This window comes from Oxyura jamaicensis, chromosome 1, assembly GCF_011077185.1.
Source record: "Oxyura jamaicensis isolate SHBP4307 breed ruddy duck chromosome 1, BPBGC_Ojam_1.0, whole genome shotgun sequence".
NCBI classification, from domain to species: Eukaryota; Metazoa; Chordata; class Aves; order Anseriformes; family Anatidae; genus Oxyura; species Oxyura jamaicensis.
Window position 1 is genome coordinate 181,710,470 of NC_048893.1, and position 24,441 is coordinate 181,734,910.

The 24,441-nt window shown below is 41.8% G+C and overlaps 1 protein-coding gene across 4 annotated transcripts in view; it reads right to left on the minus strand.

The window, feature by feature from the left end:
* Window positions 1–23,445, minus strand: part of PDS5B (PDS5 cohesin associated factor B) — a 111,751-nt gene extending 88,306 nt beyond the window's left edge. For 3 of the 4 annotated variants that reach the window (XR_004750337.1, XM_035324661.1, XM_035324651.1), the window contains exon 1: window positions 23,344–23,445. The gene's annotated coding sequence lies outside the window, so the exon portion shown is untranslated. The remainder of the gene's footprint in view (window positions 1–23,343) is intronic. The other variant, XM_035324667.1, reaches the window with a different exon arrangement.
* Between the last annotated feature and the right edge of the window lie 996 nt (window positions 23,446–24,441).

Sequence of the window (24,441 nt, forward strand, 5' to 3'; positions counted from 1 at the left end):
GCAGCACTTTTGAAGAGTTACACATCACTGATTTTCATTTGTGATGCATAATTGGGCAACACAGTATTTTTGAAAAAGTTTTATTCCACCCTAAATACAGCAAGAATAACCCTGATGAGTAGCAGATAAGAAAGCAGTAGGTACCAGAAGAGAGCATGCCAACCGACAGTCATTCCTCTGTCCCATAAAACCAAATTTTTAAACAAATGAGTACAGACAAGCAACAATATCTTCTTCCTAAATTCCAACTACAGATCGAACTCAACTACTCGATTTCTCAGTCCCTTTAAACTGATGTAAGTAAAAGCTGCCCCCTAACTCACCCTAAGCTATACAAAATTCTGCTGCAGGAGGAGGAGGATGTGCATTATTCTTCTACTTAAAAAAGCTGAAATTAATAGAATACAGATAACAGTGAATAAAACTAGATGGCACATGCTGGGCTAAGTAGGATTTTAGAAAGACTGTACAATGGCAGCTTTTCTTCACTGCTGCCTTGCCTTCCCACACGCCACCCCCCATTTTATAAGTCTGTAACACTTCCTCCCAGTGTTCACCTTCCTGAACTTTACATTCCAAGTCAGGCATTTCTTTTTGTACTGACCTCCTATATAAGGAGCTACATCAAAATTAGAACTTGCCAGAAGTCACGGAATCATAGTAGGGTTTAGCTCAGCAGGGACCCCTGGAGGCCCCTGGTGCCAGCCCTGCCCAAGCAGGGACACCCAGAGCAGGCTGCCCAGGACCATGTCCAGGCAGCTTTTGGAGATCTCCAAGGAGGAGACCCCACAGCCTCTCTGGGCAAATATAAGAACAGAAACGAGACTGACCAGAATCTACAAAGAGAGATGGGAGAGAAGCACGTTCCATTGTAGGGCGGCGTAACCTGCCATGATAATGACTTATTCACCTAAACCAAGGTCATTCTACACTGAAGAAATATAGGAACATGAAACACACTCGCCCACCCATCCCCAAAAATACCAATGCATTTTGTATTTTTCAGTTCACATTTCATGACGGGAATATAAAGTACAGATTTTGCTTAACCTTTACTAGCCTTTTACAAAACAGAAAGTTTTTAAAAAAAACTTAAATATCAATGTTAAATGAAATAAAATATCAATGTTAAACTTAAATATCAATGTTAAAGAACACATACAGTACAACATCTTTATTTTAGGAAGTGGGGAAAAAATAAGAAGAATGAACAAGATCAGCCAAATTCACCAGAAAGTTAACAGTCTCACAAATATTTCTTAAAAACTAAGTATGAAAAAGACTGCCCTAAATTCGTCCATAATCCAATTTTTATTACTGAAACAAGGTAATATAAGGCTGAAACTAAAGCTAACAATTCAAATTTCTTTTTGTCATTTCAGACATCAGGGTACATTATTTGACTATAATAATCAGGGACAACAAGTGTCTTTTAGTATGATTGGTCTTTAACAATTCACCATGAGGTTTTTTTTTCATCCTTGACTTGGACAAAGCCACTGAACTCCCTTCACACATCATCTATTATGTATGCCACACACAAGAATGTCACCTCGTTTTTCAACATGCAAACTAAAGTCACTTCAACAGGCATGGTATGTCATGCAATTCAACAGCTACACAACAGCCAACCGTTGTCATCTTCTCTGTACTTACACACAGCTGCTGAACTGAGCACTACATGCAGTTGTAGTAAAAACAGATAGTGAGAAAGTTGGGGGAGGAACAAAACTCAATGAAGTAACTTATCCTAATACTCCCAGGAAAACAATGCCACCTCGATACCTGTTAATTTCTTAATACGCTGTCATGACAGTGACTCTGGAATTCCTCAAAAACACACACAGGATGGATCTAGGTTCACTCTTCTTCCTGTTTGATGTAGATCCACCATTACAGCTTCCTGATGGGATGCTGCTATGTACCATACATACATTCGTTCTCACATTCTCACCTGGGAATGCTGCAAGAATACATCCAACACTTTGCTGGACCAGCCACCTCACCTACTCCATACAATAAGCCTAATTCATTTTGAAAAGCACGTGACAAGCATCAGAGCTAAATCAAGGGAAAGAAGAGGAATTAAAGGAATTGGGGATCAAAACTCTCCTTCCAGCAGCAGACAGCTGTCAGATAAGATCAGTTGCAGCTGACACTTGATTAGAATATGGTGATATAGTCCCATTCAGAGCACATTATGAAACAATTTGGAAACAAACTTGTACATTATAGTCAAAGATGAACTGTTCAGATGATGTCCTACTGATATGCAAACAAGCTTCTAAACTTGACTGGTATCCAAGGTCTAGATTTGAAATTGAACATGTGTATTGGGTTTAGATGGCTAGGTTTCGCTAGCAGAGACTGCAGGGGTAGCCTCTGTGAGGAGAGCCCAAGGCTGCCCTTATGTTGGACAGTGCCAGCTCCAGCCAGCTCCTAAATGGACCTGCCGCTGGCCAAAGCTGAGCCAGTGAGCAATGCAGGTTGGGCCTCTGGGAGCAGATTTAAGAAAGGCAAAAAAAATAAAAAAAATAATAATAAAAAAAAAAATGCTGTGTAACAGCAGGGTGGGGAAGAGAAGAGAAGCCCCAAAGGTCAGTGCAGCAGGAGGGCAGGAGGTGCTCCAGGCACTCAGCACAGGTTCCCCTGCGGCCTGTGGAGAGGCCCCTGGTGGAGCAGGCTGTCCCCCTGCAGCCCATGGGTCCCACACGGAGCAGATCTCCACGCTGCAGCCCGTGGAGGAGCCCCTGGTGGAGCAGGTGGATGTGGCCTGGAGGAAGCTGCAGCCCATGGAGAGCAGGCTTCTGACAGGAATTGCCACCACTGGGGTCCTGTGCTGGTGCAGCCTGTTCCTGAAGGTCTGAGCCCCATGGAAAGGGCCCAGGCTGGAGCAGTTCAGGAAGCACCACAGCCTGTGAGAAGGACCAACGCTGGGGCAAATGAAAAAGTGAGGAGTGGCAGAGATGAAGCATTACGAACGGACCACAACCCCCATTCTCCATCTCTCTTGTGCCTCTGGGTGAGTTGGAGGAAGCAGAAACGAGGAGGAAGAGTCAGGAATGAAGGAGTGAAGCTGAGCCTGAAAGAAGAGGGTGTAGGGGGAGGAAGGTGTTTTTAGTTATGGCTGTTTCTTACAATCCTGGCCTATTGTTAATCGGCAAAAAGGTAATCTTCCCCAAGTGGTGGGCAGCCAGCCAAGATCAACCCACCACAACACCTAGAAAGTGATTACTGGAAAGATTTTTTCCTCCTCATGAAATACAAATTTAATGGGAAATTAACAAAATTGATCATTCTGTTTCATCAGGAGGAATGGTCAGAAGGTTTTTTTTTCCGATTAAGAACTACTTGGACAGATTCGCCCCGCCCACTGAACAGACTCCAGAATTAACAAACTCAGGACCTAGACCCGGGCAGGGTAGCACAGCCTTCTGCAGCACCAGTCTGCATCAGGTTGGAGCTGCACTTCCCCCTGCAACCTTATAATGTATTTTATGAATTTCAAGATGCAGGAGTTGGATTTTTGGTAGGAATACACTTAATATGGGTGCTAGGCCAGACATAAGTTTTATTTATGCTTCATTTTTCTATAGCAAATATAAAAGTTAACAAGTCTACATATGAAGTACCTAACATATCCCTCTCAAAAGTACAGGAAACACTAAAGAGGACACAATTTTCCACAAAATTAATACATCTAATCAGAAAGGACCATGAATTAACTTTAACAGATTCAGCAAAACAGCCTATTACTGAGGCCGTAATGGACAAAGAATAATAAACCTTTTAAAGTTCCCGTGTAATTAAAATTTGCAGCTCTCTTCTGAATGTTTTTCAGGATTAATGTTAAGCTTTACTGAACATTTTTCATTTAAAGGAAATAGAAAAAATAAAACCTATCATTCAACATGAGAAAATTCACTGCTAAACTACCCCCTTATACAACAGTTGTCACTTGAACTATTATCTAAATAAAATGGAATTAGCTTGTTACATCCCACTGCTAGGAACTGCTGTTCTTCCGGACTGCCGATATAGCTGTGCATACCTAGCTCTGTCAAAATAATCTGTCTTGAATACTTAATAGGATCTAGGATTTTTCTGGTTGCTTGTAACCTGATTCTATCCAAATAAAAGTCTCAGTAACTTCACATACCAATTATGCCAGCTGTTCCAGTTAACCTCTGTCAGGGAAGAAGACAGTGACAGCTAAGAACTGCAGCCTCCAGTTCAGCTGCATCTAGAACATGTTTGAGCATGAAAATCCATAAGCCAAATGAGGTGATCCACTGATTTAATTTCAGGTTTCATTTTTTATTTTTTTTTTTAAGATACACTGCATTGTATTATACGCTGGAATATACTGGAAGATGACAAACATTCTGAAAGACAACAAGAAAATTTCTTTGAGATTGAGATTCAACACAACAGCTTCAGCCAACAGTTGGGTTTTGTGTTTTTTTTTAATAACTTAGGCTTTAAAAGTTATTCACGATGTTTTCAAAACAACAGCATTACTCCACGCATACAATCAGAAGGCAAAGAAAAAAGGGAATGGAATGGAGTACTCAAAACAGCACCTTTTTATAAGGATAGATAACACTTAAGGCCCAGAAATCTTTCGCAGCAGCCAGAATGTATGCTTATCCTGACCGATCAAGATGCGTGTCATATACCAGCAGAAACAACAACAAAAAAAAGCAGATAAATATAGAAAGAAAATTCAATAAATATATGATAGACAAATGCTAACCTTAATATGTAAAGCCTGATTGAATCATGATTTTTATTCTTGGCTATGTTAAGCATTATTATAAGCTAAGTCAAGTCTTGGAAAACTACTTTACAATGAAAACAAACATATTCTAAATAAATCTAGCACTAAAAATATGAATTACGTTCCTTGTACAGAAGGAGATAGTTCAGTAGGAGTTAAGATGTCTGGGCACTGCTTCTTTCAGAGAAGCACCACTTGAAATATAACTTGGAAGACTTGAAATGGGGAACCAAGAGCATGGATATGTGTTAAAGAGGCTGAATTTTAAAAGTGAATTTCCCAGGTGGAGGATGGAAGAAACAAGTATAAGAAAAGAAACAGAAAAGACAAAGTAAATACTCTTTGTACAATGATAACAGGAAAATTAAAGCAAGGAATAAGCAACAAAAACAGAAGTTGCACTTATTGGACATTAAAACAGGATGGATTGAAGTCGTCCAATTCCTGTGGAAAATAAGTTAAAATTAAAAGAACACACTTAATGCAAAATTATAAAAAACAGCCAGAGCATGGACACAGAACAATTCATTACTCTAAACAGAATGAATTAATGACATTGCTAGTTAATAAATTTGGCAGTGTTAATAGCAACATTGCCAAAATTTGGTCAAATTTAAACAACTGGAACACAAATACATAGCTCTGTACTTAATTAGCAGGACTGAATAGTTACTCAGTTACAGCTGAGCAAGTTTACTGGCCATGACATTAAATATTAAAAGATTTGATATTCAGATGGTTTCTATATAGTATTTAATTCTTTATCAATAGTATAATTACACAACCTCTAATTGGTCAACAGTACAAAATACAGCTTACACATATGCAAATAAAACTTGGATTGACATCTTGTATATTAAGCACCTATTCTATTTCATTAATAGGTCAATAAATGTCACTGCAGAATGTTAAGTCACTGATCTAAAAGGAGGAGTTAAACCACACCATTTAACTGTATTTGGTTTGGATGACAGTTCACACTGCCTATGGTGATTTAATTAATTGTGCTAATCATTAAATAAATTATGTCTTAACATACATGAGGTCACGTGTCAACATTTTTTTCCAGAGATCCATACATGTGTCTTAATCTTCATCTTTCAAGTATTTTTGAAAGAGTCTTTTCCAAGAGATGAAGTGAACAAATCAATTCTTAAGTTCCTTAGAAGTCTGTCTACTGCCTTACTATTCCTTCCTCTTAAAATCCAGAATGCAAACATAAGGGTCTATAAGGTCACCAACTTTACAAACTTTCACTGAACATATATAGAGTTACTTCTCAAGACCAGCATTTTTAAGTTACGTATGGAAAATTTTAGAAATTTTACACAAGTTTGACCTATACAGATGCTTATACTTTTAATTCTATGCTTACAAGACATTTTACAATGAACTGCTGGGCTGCACCTTGGTCAGGGCAATCCAAGACATGCTTACAGACTGGGAGAAGAATTCACTGACAGCATCCCCACAGAGAAGGACTTGGGGGTTCTGCTGGATGAAGAGCTCGACATGAGCCAGCAGTGATCACTTGCAGCCCAGAAGGCCAACTGTGTCCTGGGCTGCACCAACAGAGGGGTGGGCAGCAGGGGAGGGAGGGGATTGTGCCCCTCTGCTCTGCCCTCACGAGGCCCCACCTGGAGTGCTTCGTCCAGGGCTGGGACCCCCAGCACAAGAAGGACGTTGGGCTGTTAGAGTGGGTCCAGAGGAGGGCCACAGAGATGATCAAAAGGCTGGAGCTCCTCTCCTATGGAGAAAGGCTGAGAGAGCTGGGAATGTTCAGCCTGGAGAAGGCTCTGGGGAGACCTCATTGTGGCCTTTCAATACCTAAAGGGGTTTTATGAAAAAAGATGGAGTAGGACTCTTTACTCAGCCAGATAACGACAGGACAAGGGGGAATGGTCTTAAACTAAGAGGATAGATTTAGGTAAGACATTAGGAGGAAATTCTTCACTGTATAGGTAGTGAGGCACTAGAACAGGCTGCCCAGAGAAGCTGTGGATGTCCCATCTCTGGAGGTGTTCAAGGCCAGGTTGGATAGGGACTTGGCCAACCTGATCTAGTGGGAGGTGCCCCTGTCCATGGCAGTGGGTTGGAGTTAGATCATCTTTTTAAAGTCCCTTCCAACCCAAGCCATTCTATGATTTCATGACAACACACTTGCATGTCCACAGAACTACTCTAAGTGTAAGCAAATTTACCAAATTGCTAGCATGGAAGAAAGTTGCATGTGGAGAGCTTTAAAAATCTGTGTTTACACGGTGCATGTCACTCCAACAAGAAGAAATGTTGTACAAGTACTCACCAACCTGTTCTCCACAATCTAATAGTACGGTCAGTGGCCTCTGTCCCTTTCTCACCCTTCAACCAACATGACAGAAATGGTTTAGAAGCAAGTGCTAAGAATATATTCCCTAAATTGTCTCAGGGAATACTGTGGGGAAGTCAAAACTTTTTCATCTCTTAACAAGGAGGTCACTCTGAAGCTCAGTTTCTCTGTTAGCATGCTGCTTGTCATTTCTTTGTATTATTTCTCTGGTTTTGTACCCTCAGTAGGTAAGATCCATGTCTGAAAACAGAAGTCACTGCGAATGCTTTAAGGGCACTAGCTTTGTTTCAGCAGTACAGCGGGCATGAAGAAATTCGTCAAGCTGTAATTTACACAGAAGATACAAGGTATTCACAAGAGAGAAGTCTGCAACATGCAGAAGTGGAAGAGGACATCTTTCTACTTCAACAGGGTTATTAATAAAACACAAATTTAATGATTTAAACCATTTACAGAAAAATTTTATATCCTGTTAAATTCCTGCTGCGTAGAGCTGATTGACAACAATTGATCAAGGTGAGAAGTGACTTAGGTGGTAGGCACTTTCATTATGTAAGTGCCACTAAATTAAAGCTATTTCCATAATAAATCTACTACAAAGGAGGTGTAAGTCTGCTACAAAAAGGTACTCCAGGCTGAAACTTGGCCGTTTCTATTATACTCAGCAGATGAAAAGAAAACTTTAGTGTTGAATCAAGTATGCTCATGAAAACCTGCCTAAGTTTTCACACTGATTCAGGTATGTCTAGGTGAAAACATTCCATTCTCTTTCACAAATATTATTTTGTTTACTTTTTCGTAATGGAGAACATCAAGATGCTAGTATTACTCACAGTAGGAAGATAACGTCAGCTTCTGATTTCTGCAACGCAGCACTATACATAGCAAGGACCGACACAGGAAGATTTTACAGAAATCGCTAATTAAAGTTCTTCTAGACGAAGAACCACATTGTAAGGCAAGAGTTACGCTCTCAGCCAGGAAAAGGATAGGAGAAATACCAAGTTTTACTATGGAAGACTCATTAATAGCGATCCTTTGACAGCTAATACTAAGTGATAATGCCTGTTTAAAATAGGGAAAACCACATTTTTTTCAACACTACATTAGAAAACACCATGAAGCGCGTCAAGCATCTTTATCCACAAAGTGTTTACTTAATAAGTTAATAATGAAAAGATGTGCAGGTAATAACTGCAAGAGGAGGAACTTCCATAAAGTACAGATAATTTGAAGGATTCAAGAAAAGACCTGACACACCACAATAAAGAACAAAACATACCAACTCTGGTACCAAGGCTTGTCTTAATATGCATGCCAAAAACCTGCAAACAACTTACACAGAAGGTGGCACTCCACTTTGCAACCACTGGGGAAATGGTCACAGATAACCACCAGTTTTAGGGATAACGTTTTGTAAAGTTCATTAGGTAAAGCCTCCCAAAGATTAAGTACACAATATTCAATACTGATTTATCTCAGCATAGAGCTTTCTGGTGTTGCAGGCACTTGCAGCTTCTAGAGGATACAAGAAGGAGCCAACTTGTAAATTTCAGCATTTGAAAAGTGATTAAAAGCAAAGAGTGCTTTTGTTTCTCCTTTTTAAGGCTATTTAGTAAACAGCACTTTCACTGATATAAAACCAGGTTTAAAGTAAATAAATAGAATTCACTACTGAAACAACCAAAAACTAAGGAAAAATAAAACTGTCCTCTAATTGTGGGATCTCAGCTTTCATACTTTTACCCAGGACAAAGTAAATCAATTGTAGGTATTATGATCACAATCCCTTATATTTCTGTGCATGGCTGCAGGAAAAGAAATAAGGCCATATACACTGGAAAACTAGAGCAAAAGACTCTGACAGAGAGAGAAAATGTAAAAACATAGCTAAACAAAGGAGTATCTATTAACATAAAAAAATGGAACTGTTTCGTAAAGTGGAAAAGATTGTAGGCTGATAGAATGCGTTAGCAAATAGACATCTGCAATATATTTGTCAGTTAGCCAAACACAAGGGAAAACATTTCATCTCATCGCTTGTTAGGTGGTCGTATTATGAAAGCCGAAAAATACTAAAGGTTAAAAAAGACAAGTGTGTAACAACCGGACCCTGTGGCCAGCCTCCTCTGTTCATGGTGAATACAAAGTATGTGACATTACAACAAAATAAGTGTAATCATAAAAAATGGTAGCAGTGAGAAAGAAGTGCAACAAACCGTTCCAATCGGCTTGAATTTGAATTTGCGTGGACAGGCACATGGCAGTTTTTGCCTAATCCACGTGCTTAAAACTTCCAGTGCCGTAGACAACTTGTTTTCCTCTAGAAAAATACAATTCCTTAAAGGAGTGGAAAGAAAGAATGCATAGGAGGAGCTGAAATAGGCAGGATGCCATTATACTCAAAAAATCAGGAATGTAGTTCCCACTTGAACCACTTTGGATGTTGAGGATTCTGTGAAAAGACAACACTTGTCCAGTGGGGAGGAGAAGCAGGGAGAAAGGCAGGCACAGAGCATAGGGGGAAGTTTCATTAAGCCTGAGAGAAAGACATTAAGTTTTTGACAATGACCTTTTCACCTTAACCTTCAAAGGATTAAACCTTCCTGCAAACTAAAGATCACCTCACTTAATGAGCTTACCTCAATGAGGAAAGGCTGCTAACACCTCGTTTTCTTGACAGTCCCCATTAATATACACACACACACACACGTATTTTCCGTCTTTTCAGCTTTGACAAACTTAAAATACTTAGATGACATATCCCATGTAAAGGGTTTTCAGTTGACTCTCAAATGGCTCAATCATGTCCGAGAATTAAACCAAGACAAAAAAATAAACCCAATATATCACAAATCTAGGATACAAATATGAATTCAAGACAACAGTGCTCTTTGCATACCAAAGCACATGCTTTGTTCCCCAAGAAAGCTTGACAAAGCCTCTGAAGAACTGCATGACATACTTATTCTCTACAGATGCTTGACTTTTAATGATAAAACCCACAGAGTTGTCTTTATTGATTACGTCCATGCCTTGACAATCTCTACTTCAGGATTATCTGAATAGAATTTAGGAAGGAATGCAGTCAAAAAAGTAGCTGGTGTCTACAACAAGAGCATGGTCTAAGCAACACTAAAATGAAAGTGCATATATAAAGTTAACTCAAGAGGTCAGGCCTCTTGCATCCTTCTTGCTAATGTGATGACTGCCATAAGGAAAATGAACTCACCTGCTCACATAGAACATTCAAAGTAATCAGTACTAAGCTGAAGTGAGAGTGTTTGCATAAAACACTTTCTGGAAATAGTGACGAGACTTGAGAATAACACACGGTGATATAATTATTACAAAAGACATTCAGGGAGCATTATGCAAGATCGTAAAGCTCACTAGAGAACACTGTGTGTACTGTTGGTGAATGAAGACTCATTTCATGCATACCTCATCCTGACATATAAGCTATACTTGTAGATTTATGTCTGCTGTTATGTACATGCAATCTGTCAAACATCCATCCAATCATCAACTATCATTCCTGGTATCTAGCAGCTTAAATTGTCGATGTACTTATTCTGGACAGGAGCGATTATTATTCCAGAGTCTGCTGAGAGCAACTTCTGAAGTAATTATGGAAAATCAAAGCCATCTTGGTCACACAGAAGCCACAGAATTCAGAGGGGAGGGGGATTCAGTTAACATATTCGTTTTACAATATATATTCAATTTGAAATTCACCCAGCTTCTTTAGGGGAATGCCTCTGAGATACCCTGCCTTTTGGGTGCTGAAGAAAAATCTGACACTGATGCTCCAGATGTATTTGGACACACACCTGCAGTCCTGTTCACATCCCCAGAAGATGGAGAGTGTAATTCAGTGAAATCTCAGCATCAGTGGAAACCATAAACCAAAGTGTTCTGAACACCTTTTGGCATTTCAGACATAGGGAACCAACAGCAAGACCAGCTGCAGGGTAAGTAAGGCTGCTTCCATTCTACCACATGAAACTATCACACACCAACATTACCCATACAGGTAGTTTTCAAAAAGGTAAAAAATGTTCACATCATCCTGTCTGCACTTCTCAGCTCCACAATATGAAATTTCACAAGCGACGAAATTTGTCCCTGCGAACCTCATCATGAACTGCCATTGCACCAGGGTATAGAGTTCCGAGCGGAAAAATCGAAACAAAACACTTCAGCTCCTCTGTCAAGAAAGCCACATGCACACATCTGGAAGACCAAAACTACCCTGTGTCACAGTTGCTCAGGATATATGACAAAACTTGAGCTGGCAAACAATATCCCATAAGTATGTAATAACAAGAGATGATTTTGTCAACACTTGGAGACAACGAATGGTTGCATTTAATAAAAAGACAAGCAGTACATAAATAAATCCTATGTTTTGAAAGGTCCAAACTGAAAACAGATTTATACAAATCCAACATAGTGGTCATGGGCAAAATTAATGCCAAAGGCACAAAACAACCCAGAATTTTGGACTGTTTTGCCCCTTGTTTTTAGTGCAAGAAGTTTTCCCATTACAAAGTAACTTCAATCCATTGCTTTCTCTAAGGTGTAAGAAATAATCATAACCCCCAGGAAACAGGAGTTACACCACAAAGACTAGGACGTACAGAAATAAGGCCCAAGAATGAGCTAAACGAAGATCACCATCGTAAAAAAAAATAAAAAATGCACTTTATTAGCTAGAAATGAAAAAAAAAAGTACTATTGTATAGTAATGACTAGGTATCAAGATGATATTGAAATAACCTAAAAAGACAGCTGAATACCCATTTTCAAAGTAATGACAGGTAAAACTTCATTTCCCTGGCAATCAGTAACAGCTTTTATTCGATCAGATGTTACTCTCTATGCCAAGAGCCTCTATTTTCAAACCAAAGCAACTACACTGACACTACCTTAAAATTCATGAACCAGTGTGGTACGCAAAGTTCTCTGAAGGTATTTAAAGATTAAGGTGTAGTACAGCAGCAGATTAAGTAACAGCACTGCCTTTATTTTCTTGTAATAATGAAGAGGGGAAAAATAAATTAGTGCATCTGCATTGGCAGTACAGCAACAACATTTCTGAGAGTTTAGGAAAAAAACTGCACCCTAAAGAAAGAATTTTAAATACAGGGATAAGTGTCAGTTGTACGGACATCATATGCTGGGATAATGTCTTTGATCGGTCTGTGATAAAACACTTGGTATTTTTTCTTACACTTAAAATCATTTATTATGTGCACATTACATTGGATTGCACAGTTAGCGCTGAGATGGGTCAGATTTTCTTTCAGTAAAACACTGAAAGAGTAGAGGAACTGAAACATTTTTAAGTAAAAGGACAACATTTGAGCCCCAAACAAGAAATATCTGCTACAAGCCTGAAAGAAAACCTGCTGTAGGTGAAAGAGCAATAAAGGGGAGGAAGCAGGCTGCCCCAGTACAATTAGACACCAGTACTATGCAACCACACCATGTAGCTAAGACAGATTTTGAAGTACTGGCACAAACTTGCTTGGAAAACCACACAGAGTGACCAGCACCTATAGTTGGGATAATTCAAATGGGAAAAAAGTGCCAACAAAAACTATTACCTCGGGAGAGCATATGAAAAGAAGAGATGAGACAGTCAAAGGGATAAGCAGAAGAGAGGCAGAAAACACTGTGAATACCAGAAATAGTGGAAGACACCCCCACCCCACCCCACAACCAAACACGACAGCTCAAAGATAAATAGAAATAGTTGAGACAACTCAGAAAAAAAAAAATGATCATTAGAAAAAGGCTTTTTTTTAAACTAAAGTTTTGGGTCCAGTTTCTGATTGATAATCAAAGCTAAACATCCTAATCAAGTCTGACAGAACTCCCTCAGCGTACAAAGGAGATGAGCACCTTGCGGGTCTAGGCTACGCGATTTTGCATTTGAAAAAGCAAGCCTTTCACTGTGTAAAATATTTCTTCTACCAAAACTACTGAACATATTGAAACAAAATTCTTAAACTGGTACCCCCAGAAACAAGGAAAGTACTGATGTCAAAGCACCAGATCAACACCTCATAATACCATTAGTCTATGGACACAATTTTGGCACAGTCCTCCCTTAGCAGGGAAACTTCTTGAGGATGTAGTGCTTCTGTATTTCCCATCCACTCCTATGCAATATGAACAGGAACGGTTTCCTTCCCCTAACGCTTGGGAAGGAATAGGGGTGGGGGGAAGGAACAGTATTTTCCTTTACATTAATTCTATTTTCAAAACAGCATAACAAATCCAGCCATAACAGCCTCAGATATTTTGTATTACTGAGGTTATATTATTTTAGAAAGCTAATATTTATTATATTTATACAGAAGGGAAGAAAAGAAAGCATGCAAGGGTGGCGTAGATGCCACTGGGAAAATAAGGGGAACACGACAGAAAGCAGAAGACAGCTACAACAGACAGACATTACAAACAAATCAAATTGAATCCCTGTGTTGCCCCTTGGGAGGACACAGCATTTGGTATCATTTTAGTACTTCTTTGGCAAAAAATGCCTTAGAGAGCCTCACTGTTAAAGGTTTAATCCTCACAAAAATGCAAAGAATACTAGAACACTACCACAGAAGCAAAATAACATTTTGTAAAGTTATGCAGATGGGCAACAAATATCAAATTGCTTTGGTAACAAGTCAGAACTTGTAACCACATAAATAAAGTTCCCTCCCATTTCTAACTTAGTATATAACAATTATAAAAAAAAATCTAAACGCTTAGCATCCCATTACAAATGATTCCATCACAATGACTGAAAAACAAAATAATGTTAGTAGGATGGTTTGACTTGTGAAACCCAAAAGAAAGCATGGGTATTCCACTGCAAAGCCAGACATGCTAAGAAACACTGCATCCGCTCCTGTGCGATTGTGGTGGTTTTACTCGGGTGGGTGACCGAGCTCCACCACAACCGCTCTCTCACTCCCCCTCCTCAAAGAGGAACAGGGAGAAAATATGATGAAAGGGGCTCAAGGGTTGAGATAAGGACAAAGAGATCGCGCAGTAATTATTGTGACAGGCAAAACAGACTCAGCATAGGGAGATAGTAAGATTTATTGCCTATTACTAATGAGCTAGAGAAGCGAGAAACAAAGGAAAGAAACTAAAAGCACCTTCCCCCCCTCCACCCTCTTCCACCTCCTCGCCCCAAGTGGCGCAGGGGAACGGGGGAATGGGGGTTATGGTCAGTCTATAGCAATTCTTCTCTGCTGCTCCTTCTCGGTCACTCTCGTCCCCTGTGCTGTGGGGTCCCTCCCACGGGATGCAGTCCTTGCTGAACTGATCCAGCGTGGGCTGCCCACAGGCAGCAGCTCTTCAAGAACTGCTCCAGATATGGGTCCGTACCACGGGGTCCATCCCTTGGGAGCACACTGCTCCAACCTGGGTCCCCCACGACCTGGCAGTAGCTGCTGCCCACCTGCTCCTGGGTGGTCTCCTCTCCACGGGCTACAGGTCCAGCCCAGAATCTGCTCTGGCAGGGGTCTTCCACAGGCCGCAGTCTCCGTCGGTGCAGGTCCACCTGCTCCACCGTAGTCTCCTCCACGGGCTGCAGCGTGGAACCCTGCTCCACCGTGGTACTCCATGGGCTGCAGGGGGGCATCCTGCTTCACCATGGTCCTCACCACAGGCCGCAGGGGACTTCTGCTCCAGCACCTAGAACACCTCTCCCCCTCCTTCTTTGCTGGCCTTGGCGCCTGCAAGGCTGTTCCTCACTCCTCTCACTCTCCCAGCTGCTGTGTGGCGCAGCGTTTTTTTTTCCTGTCTTAAATCTGCTCTCACAGAGGTGCAAACAACATCACTTATTGGCTCAGCTCTGGTCAGCAGTGGGGCCCTTACCAAACCTGGGGCAGCTTCTAGATCCTTCTCACAGAAGCCACCCCTATGGCCCCCTGCTACCAAAACCTTGCCACATAAACCCACTACAGCAATACAAATTATGAACAAACATTTATATTGGGGCTGCATACCGTAGTACCAAAGTCACATTGAGCTGGGCATTTTATAAGTAGAAGTCTACCCAGATGGCTTACACCAGTTCAGCTACAGACCCCAGATAACTCAAACATTATTTGCTTTTCACAAAACTGTGACGGGACGGCAAGCCATAGATTGAAAAAATAATTGTGTCCCTGAAGGCAGAGGAAGAACCCATAATTTTGTTTGCAAAATGCCAATGAAATGAAGAATTACTTCAGCCAGGTGAACTAACTGCACTAGTGATGGGTTATTAAGGCCAAAGGACTAGAAGAAACTTCAAGTGACAGAGCCCAGTCATCTGCTATCATACTCAAACATACCAGTAAGATCACTTAAAAAAAAAAAGTGAACCCGAAGAATTCTGATGTTTCAATCTGCAAAGTCCAGCTTACCTTTGACATTTATCACTATGCTCAGCCAACAAATAACTCTCTTTGCCAATAATCTATTCATTCTTGTAATTTCTTTTAAGAGAATTCATCCCTATCTAACAGATTCATCCCTATCTAACTACACAGTCCTATGACTTGGGGTTTTCACAGAATCAGAATACGGCTGATAATGAAAGGGCCCCCTGGAGGCCCCTGGTGCCAGCCCTGCCCAAGCAGGGACACCCAGAGCAGGCTGCCCAGGAGATCCCCAAGGAGGAGACCCCACAGCCTCTCTGGGCAGCCTGTGCCAGGGCTCTGTCACCCGCCCAGCACAGAAGTGCTGCCTGGTGCTCAGAGGGAGCCTCCTGGGTGCCTGGCTGTGCACCCTCCCTTCAAGGATTTATTTTTATAGATGCATTTTAATCCTGGCTTTCACACAGACTGGAAAGTATATATTATTACAGCTACCTTTTTATAGCAAGATCTTAAACTCTGTAGTTTGTTTTCCTTTTTGAAATTAATCCTTAATATTCACTTATCCTTCAGTTGCAGCTCATCAGTTGCAGATCCGATGACACTGGATCACTTCCTTACAATAACTCACCCAAGAAGGACAAAAATCTACCCAGATAAGAAGCCTAAAATATATTAGCATTAACACACATACACAGAGGAGGGAAAAAACCCACAACACACACAAAAAGAAAAAAATAAACCAAAAAACACACAGAAATGGATTATGCTCTACAAATGGAAATAGTTAAGAAAATATTACATATAGGAGTATTAGATAATAGATAACTCAATAGAAACTAATCTTAATCATGTTATTAGAGGGACTTGATTGTAACAAAGGAACCAGCTTTAAAGTAATAATATATAGACCCAGCTGCTTATACCATGACTATGAGCATACAAGCAAGGTCTGACAGCTCAGGAAGTTTCCACCTATTTCTTACAGCACAAGAACTGCTCAGGCACATTCAAGGTTCCTCTCTCCTGATTCCCTCAAGTTAGAAGGTTACCATAGTTAAGGGTTGAGAGCAGCAAACCTTTCTGGTAAATCCTGTTGACAACTGCATCCATCACTAATCCACCTGTCTGCGCACTGCCAGATATTCCTGCTGCTTCAGCAGAAAAAGCTGGAGTTGTCCACACCTCACGCAGATTCTCAGCTCAAGAGCAGGGAGCAGGCTGTCCGAAGTTGTTAAGACAAAAAACTCAGTTTAATATGGAAACAGCTGAGGTGTGGACACGTTTACTTTTATGAATTCTATTGCAGGGACCAACAACCTGCTTCAGACAAATGGAGCAGAAAGCTTAGGGGTCACAGGGAAGGCATTAACTGAGAACCAAAGTTGCCATGAAGGAAAAAAAAACAGTAACAAAAAGAAACATCCACACACCACAGTTTAGTAACCTCAAGGCCTGAAGTCTAAGAGTCGTTAAACAACGTAAGAGGAAGTAGGATTTACTTGGACAGTGAAGGATTAATCAGAAGCCTGAATAGGTATCAGGACAAACTAGATGGGGAAGTCAAGAGAGACGCCTAAGCAGAAAGATCAACTGTAGGGGAGAAAATAATCATAAAAAAAATAAACAAAAGAAATATCCCGTAGAACTTGAACTTTTCCAGGACCTTCTGTGGAGTCATGATGTGTTATGCTGCTCTTCTACCAACAACAAATATTTGCAAGAATCCACTGAAAAGCACTCATATCTCCTTCCACTTAACGCCGGTTAACAAAGTATAACTCATCACTGCTAATAGCATTTCATTAATTTAATTAGTAGTAGCTACATGTAGCTAAAGGTTACAACCTAATGACTCAGAAGAGCACATCCATACAATAGATTTGTTTACTGAGTTTGCTTCGAAAGGAACAAGAGTCAGATAATAGAACAGCACATCTGCAAAATCAGTTATTAGGAGTTAAGAAATATCAGAATCAAGTACTAAAAGAAATACTTAAATGAAGGATGATTTACCTGACCCCTCACTATCTTTTTCCACCACAGGACTTCCCTCTCAGCCACAGCAAAGAAGTTGCTCAACTTTTCTCCTTGTTCTTTAACGCATGTCCCATATTAAACCATGCTCAGAAGAGACTCAATTTGCTACATGAGACCAACCAGCATAACGTGTGGCATAAAAGTTACCTTATTTTCACAGCACTTCAATGAAATAGGTATTATTCCCATTTTATGGATGACTAACCTGAGTAACAGGCTGAAGCTTAAGAGCTGTTCACCAATTTTGCCTGCAGAGTTAAGTTTAGGGCACTGCTTTCCAAGTATGCCATCTTATCCAGCACTGTGTCTGAAAGTGGAGCTCCTGCTCAACCATGCAGAAGTAACCAGGGTCCAGAGCACACCTCCCAGGAAATCAAAATAGCAGTACCAAGTACTACAGGAAAGTTTGCTTTAAACAGACTGATCTGGCATCACAAGAAACTGACAGAAAGAAGGAAATCCAGTACTCCAATCTGACACTCAGTCACCCAAACCATTATGCTTCCCCTTCCCACAGCCCCCTGTCAATTCATTTCATGTTTCCCAGCTTTTGGAAAATATGTCAGCCAACTCTCATATGCAGCTCAAGTTCCTAAACAGTGAGTTGAAAAAATACACATATAAATCAGAACCAAGCACATGTTACATAGTCTTTTTGAGGACAAAGCTGAATTAAAACTGTTTCTTACTTTTAAAAGAAATTGAAGTTTGTTATAAGGTTTCTGTATGTAATATAAAAGACACAGGGAGCAATGACCCATTACAAAATAGAAAGTTACTCACAGATAAAGGTGCTTATATAGGACACTGTGTAAACAATCTGTTGGAAAGTTTGCTACAGGCAACATTTGTAACTTGGGGAAGACATTCAAAAGGTTTTGAGTTCTCAAAGCATGCTCACTTAAGATGAGCACACTTTCAGAAAAGTGTATATGCATGAAAGTCTCCATTCTTAATTCCCTCAATTACAGGTCCGCCTAGGAGAACTACGGACTGCATCATCTAAGCCAAGCAAAAGGAAGGGAGATGTGTCTCCTACTTGGTATCTCTCCAAAAAAACTCCTTCACAAGTCTTCTGAAAGGTGGGGGGGCTTTTTCTTTCTTTCTTCCATTTCCAAAATCCAGGAAAGCAAAATGTTATGGCCTTATTCTAAGGCGTTATTCTTAACCATTATATACCATGAATTCGGTGTCCATGACTCGTCTGTCTCCCACAGACCTTTGAAAAGCAATGGGTGGCACGTGGAGAGTGCAGACACTGTCCTACACACAGGCTACACAAACTGATGCTGCACAAGCTGTAGTCTCTTCTGCGCACTTAGTTTCTGTGCACAGGAAGTCATACAAGCTACACACAACGCCTCGCACTGAGCTGTCAAACAAAACAAGTACCCAAGACAGCATCACACCTAACAGTAAACCACCCTGCGCCTCCGTACGTTTTCTCCCTGAGAACCTTCAAATTTAAAATAGTTAGATGCAGGGAAAAAAATCATTTTTTTTTTTTAAATTAAAAAAAAAAACTATAATCTTCTGCCCACTTTTCCCAACTCATCTCTTTTTTCTTTTTTATTAAGAACAGAAACCTAACATAGGTGCTGCCAAAAAATATTTCCCAGAAATCTGATTGCCTTCACTGAAACTCTACATCGAAGTAGCAAAGCAGTGCTAACAGAAGCAAACAACCAAGCTCTGGATGGATCAAAGATTACACACACACAAAGTTCTGATGGCTTTTTGTTTTGTTTTTAAGTCTTCCTTGAGAGTAACATGTTTGCACTCAGCATGGATAACAGTTTTCTTAATTTTTTTCCCCCCATAAACACAGTATTTTTTCCCCTCACAAGATTTTCAGAATCCTTCTTCTTGATGTTGAACTGAGCTAAAAAGCGGATACACTGGGGATGCCTTGGAGAGAAGCAGAGGCTGCTTTGAAAGAAGCTGTGGACAACTAATGGGTAAATTTACACAAAAGCTGGAAAACCTCACTCAACGGTCACTAAGTGATTAACAATTACGCTTTAGCTAAATCTAGTCCTGTTTAAAAGAGCCCTGAAACATAGTTTAGGTGACTATACAATGGAAGCTATTAAGGCAATAACATTTTTTTTTTAACTAACTTTGTGTCTTTTTTTATCCCTTAAAAAGTAATGGAAGCGAAGCACCTAATTTCAGCAGAAGCAGCATCCACCAGGATGCCTAATTAAGTCAGAGGAAAAGTACGTGGAGTTTGGATTGTCTGGAATCGATCTCCGAAGAACTGGGTATAAATTAGAAAACCCCAGATGGGGTCCTGATCCCTGGTTACGGTACTACCACATAAATGGTGACAGACACAAGATGATTAGTACAAACACGTCCATCTGTTCCCAATGAGGTATGGCACACTTTTTTTTTTTTCCCCTTTTTAAAAAAAATATCTCTTGAAGCATATTAATACCAAAGTTGTCATCAGCTGAAATAACAAGAGCTGAAGATCAGGCAATATAGAACAAGGAATGTGCTGTACAATGTTTCCCAATGCTTGGGAGAGAATGTGAAAGAGTAAATCCACTGATGGGGACAAAGTAACAGAGGTCTTATCCCCAGAAACCACTTCAAGGACTACACACTTCCTCACACTTAAGGAAAGGCTGGGAAGCAGCATATGCAGAGATAGACAGTAATAAGTTACAAAAAGAATGGAAGGGATAACTTTGTTTTTAAGAATCAAAGTGTTAGAATATGAGTTGCATTTAATTGAATTGGTTCTAGTTAGATGTGTCATAGTAATTATTTGCAGTAATAGGATTTTATTTTTATTCTGGAATCCCAAAAAAAGTGTTCCAGATTTTTAAATAAACTACTAACCTGCTATAATAAAGTGTATTTGCATTTATATACTACACCTCTGACATACTTCACCTAAGTATAAAAAAATAAAAATCAAGTTTTCCACAAGACTAGATTCAACTGAAGATCATACCAATGGAAGTCTTAACTTAGATGTTCAAATTCCAAGGGTGTTTTTTTTTTTTTTTTAAAGCATATACTTGGTAATTCTTTTAAAGTCTGCACATTGTTCCTCCATCAGTGGTGTTCAAATAGTCCAGGAGGATACTTGGATACTTCAGATCTGGGTACATCAAGACAACACTTCCCCAACAAGGCCAGTGACGCTAACACACCCTTATAAAAAAATAATAAAATTTAAAAAAAAAAAAAAGGCTTTCCTCAGTCTTCCCTTACCAACAAGTTCCAAAACTGAGAACCTCCAATATTCTCTCAGTCCTTCCAAAGATAATTTCAGGTTGCAATATGGGCATTTTATGCTATGACTGAAACCACCTCCGTTTGAGAAACTTGTTAGAAGTATGATACACTATCCTACCACTTGTCAGTAGTGGACACCACAACTACTGTTTGGTTCTTGCCTGAAGGAAAGAAGAAGAAAAGACTATCAAGAAAGAGGAAGGTATGAATTTGGGCTAAGTAGCATTAAAGGTAAAGCACATTAGAACGCAACTGGAAGGGAAAAGTAGTTCTATCATATTTTCCCCCATTTCCTGCTTTGCATGATTTTACTGTTCAGTTCCACATTTTCTTACTTATTGCTCCCACAAAAATTCTTCATGTTCAACAAGTAGCCTGTGTCACCTCCTCCAAAGTCAGGTTTAATGATAAGGCATTTAGTGCAAAACCCTTTAAATGAAGACCCCTTACTGAAAGAATCCTACACACATCCATACAACCTTTTACTGTTCGGTATGCATACAAACTGTGTGACTGAAAAAATGAGAGGACAGAAAAGTATAACCTGAGACCTGGTAGAAAGCAATGTATCCCAAAAGAAAAAGCATCTCTTTTTGTCTACGGGAGGTAATGCAGCCTCCTGCTCTAGAGCCAAAAATGGATAATGCGCAACATCACGTCCATATTTCTTTACAATACTTCTCCAAATGCTAGCACTGACTGTTGCATTTTTTTTAATATATTTTTAGTTACAGCCTAATAATGATTTAGCTGACTTGCTCAATTTAAGTCTGTAAGTAAGCTTGCTAGATACGGTCTAAAACCCATATTTATATGGCGCAAGATAAAGCAACTCAGCAGCATACAGATGTTATACACACATGATTTTCCATTTTAATTCAGCTTACTTATTTGTTTCATCAAGAACCATACAGTTCATCCAGTTTGTACACTAAGTAGTAAAGAAGTGCAAGAAAGTCACAGGCAATTAAAACTGCATAAGAACTTAAAAAAAAAAAAAACACCCCCTGCCTCACAGTAACACAGTACAGCCTTGCTTTGAGCACAGACACAAGATGTCACACAAGAACTAAACTACTTTGGCCGGTGGTGCTCGCTTTCCAGTGTGGGCGATGCACATGCTGCACACACCTCAGCTCAACTATCTTTACGTGACTGAGTATCACTCCCTGCTTTCTTTTCGGGTGCGCTCAGCATAACATAAATCCAGCTGTTTTTGCATCTTTTCACAAGAGTGCATGTAGTATCTAGAGCGTATCGTTCAAGAGGTACCAAACAAAATTGCATCAACTAAACCCTAAACTATTCCAATAGTTAGAAAGGGGAAAACCTGGAGGAATGCACGTCACCTTACCTCCTTCCTAAAAGGTGGTTTGACACCCATTTTCAGCTCTGAAGCCGCTCACATTTTAAACACTCCTATTCCCTTCCCAGCAAGGAGAAAGCAATTTCAGCCAAAGCACCTTCCCACCGAGCACAAAACAAAGAGCAACACGAAAATACTTCGGCAGTTGCGCTAAATCTGAAAGCACCGCCTAACGAAAGAATCGCCGTCCTCAGCAAGCGGTCGTGCAGGAAGCAAACCCAAAAGTCGGGATAAGGCAAAACCCCAGCTCTGGAGGAGGCGGTCTGCTGCAGTTTAATTTTCCAGGATTGTTCACCATCATTAATTGTTGATTTGTTTGGAAGCACAGATAGTGATTTATTTGCAGCGGGATGAAGTTACAGACCTAGATTCCTGACCAGAGGCTCTCAACGTAAACAATGCATACCCTATAAATTAACCATTCTCCATCTGGCAATTCGGATGTAAAATTCATAGTTTTTCACCTAACAGGCAGCGCCACCCCCCCCCTTCCCTTTCCCTCCCGACCGCTTTCTAACAGAGCCTGATGCAAAAAGGGGGAGGGAAAAGGAGGAAAAAAAAAAAAAAGCCAGCATGAAAGAAACGGGCTGGCAGCAAGTGAGGAGCCACCGAGCCGAGGTCCTGCCGGCCTCCACCTCCCTCCCCGGGGCTGGGGATCACCTCCGAGGCAGGGGAATAGAGGGGGGGGTCCCCTCTTCCAAACCCGGGGTGCAGCCCGGGAGGGGACAAGGCCGGCTGCGAGCGAGGGGCAGGGAGGGGACAGCCCCCAGCCTCCCCCCCAGCCTCCCGGAGCCACCGGGGCTGAGCGGGAGGAAAAAAAAAAAAGGGGGGGAAGAGCAGGAACGGGGTGACCCCCCACCCCAAACCCCAAAGCAGGGGCACGGGGCACTGCGCGCCCCCCCTCCCAAAAATACCAAGGTCACCCCCCCCCCCCCGCTGTGGGGCAAATTTAATTTAATTTGCGACGGCGGCCACGGGGAGGGGGGGAGGGGAGCAGCCCCGCGGAGGGGCGAGGGGGATGGGAAGGGGGGAGCCCTCGTCGCCTCCTTCTTCCTCCCCCCCCGCTCCTCCTCCTCCTCCTCTTCCTCCTCAAGAGCTCGGTCCGAGCCGGCGCCCCCCCCCCCACCCCAGCCCCCGGGAAGGGAAAATGGAGCGGGGAGAGGGGGGGAGCGAGAAGCGGCCGCCGTGCCCGGCTCCTTACCCCGCCGCAGCCGCCTCTCGTCGCCGGTCCCAGGCGGGTCCGCTCCGCTCGGCTCCGCGCCGCCGCTCGGGGCTGGGAGAGGAGCCGCCGCCGTCGCCGCAGCCAATCGCCTGTAACCCCCTCCCCTTCCGCAGCTCGCCCCGGTCCCCCTGTCGGCTTCAAAATGGCGCCAACTGCTCGCCGCCTGCTCCAATGGCACCGCCGGGGGAGGCGAGCGGGGACAGAGCGGGGCAGCAGCGACCCCTGCCGGCTCGCAGCCGCCGCCGCAGCGCCCCGAAAAGGCGGCCCGGAGAGCCCCCGGCACCCCGCCCGGCCTCTCCCGGCCGCCTCGGTGCCGGGTGAGGGGAGCCGGGGGGGGGGAGCCGCGACCCCTTCCCCTTCTCCGGGGGTCTCCTCACGCGGCCGCCGCTTTCCAGGCGGGGAAGCCCGCGACCAACCGGCCCCGCCGCCCCCGGAAGGCGGCCGGCAGTTGCACGCCGCTGAGTGAATCCTGGCTACGAGCGAAAAGCTAATTTATTTATTTATTTATAGGGAAGACGCCCCGAGATTTCCAGGCTAGCCGAGCCCTTACTTCAGCAACCCGGCACCGACAGAGACCGGAGACCGTGAGGAGGAGATAAGGCGGCCCAAACGGAGGGACAGCTCTGCGATCTGTTGACAGATGAGCTACGGGCGGTCGCTCTGTACCATGTAAATTAGTGAAACATATCCCCCCCCCCACCACCACTCCCCAGACAACACTAACTATAAAAGGATTAGTGTAAAACTGTAAGCAATAAAGTTGCTGAGCTGTGGAAAAAAAGACCAAGAAAATAAAGTAGCAAAATCGCTCATCGAGCCCTTTGGTCTTGCTTCAATGAGTGCGAGAGTTTCGGGGGCACCCTTACAGGAAAATGTGAACAGAAAAGTGATGCAATTTCTTCTCACCGCTACAGATAAAATGCTGCCTCTGTGAACGGCACATGAGGAGAAAATAAAAGTGCATGAAGTGCTAAGATTTAAAAACCTGACTGTCCATACTCAGCAGATCTGGTGAAACACACTCAGGGCTTTGTCCATGGTGGGATACAAATGTTTAAAGAGCATGTCAGCCAAGAT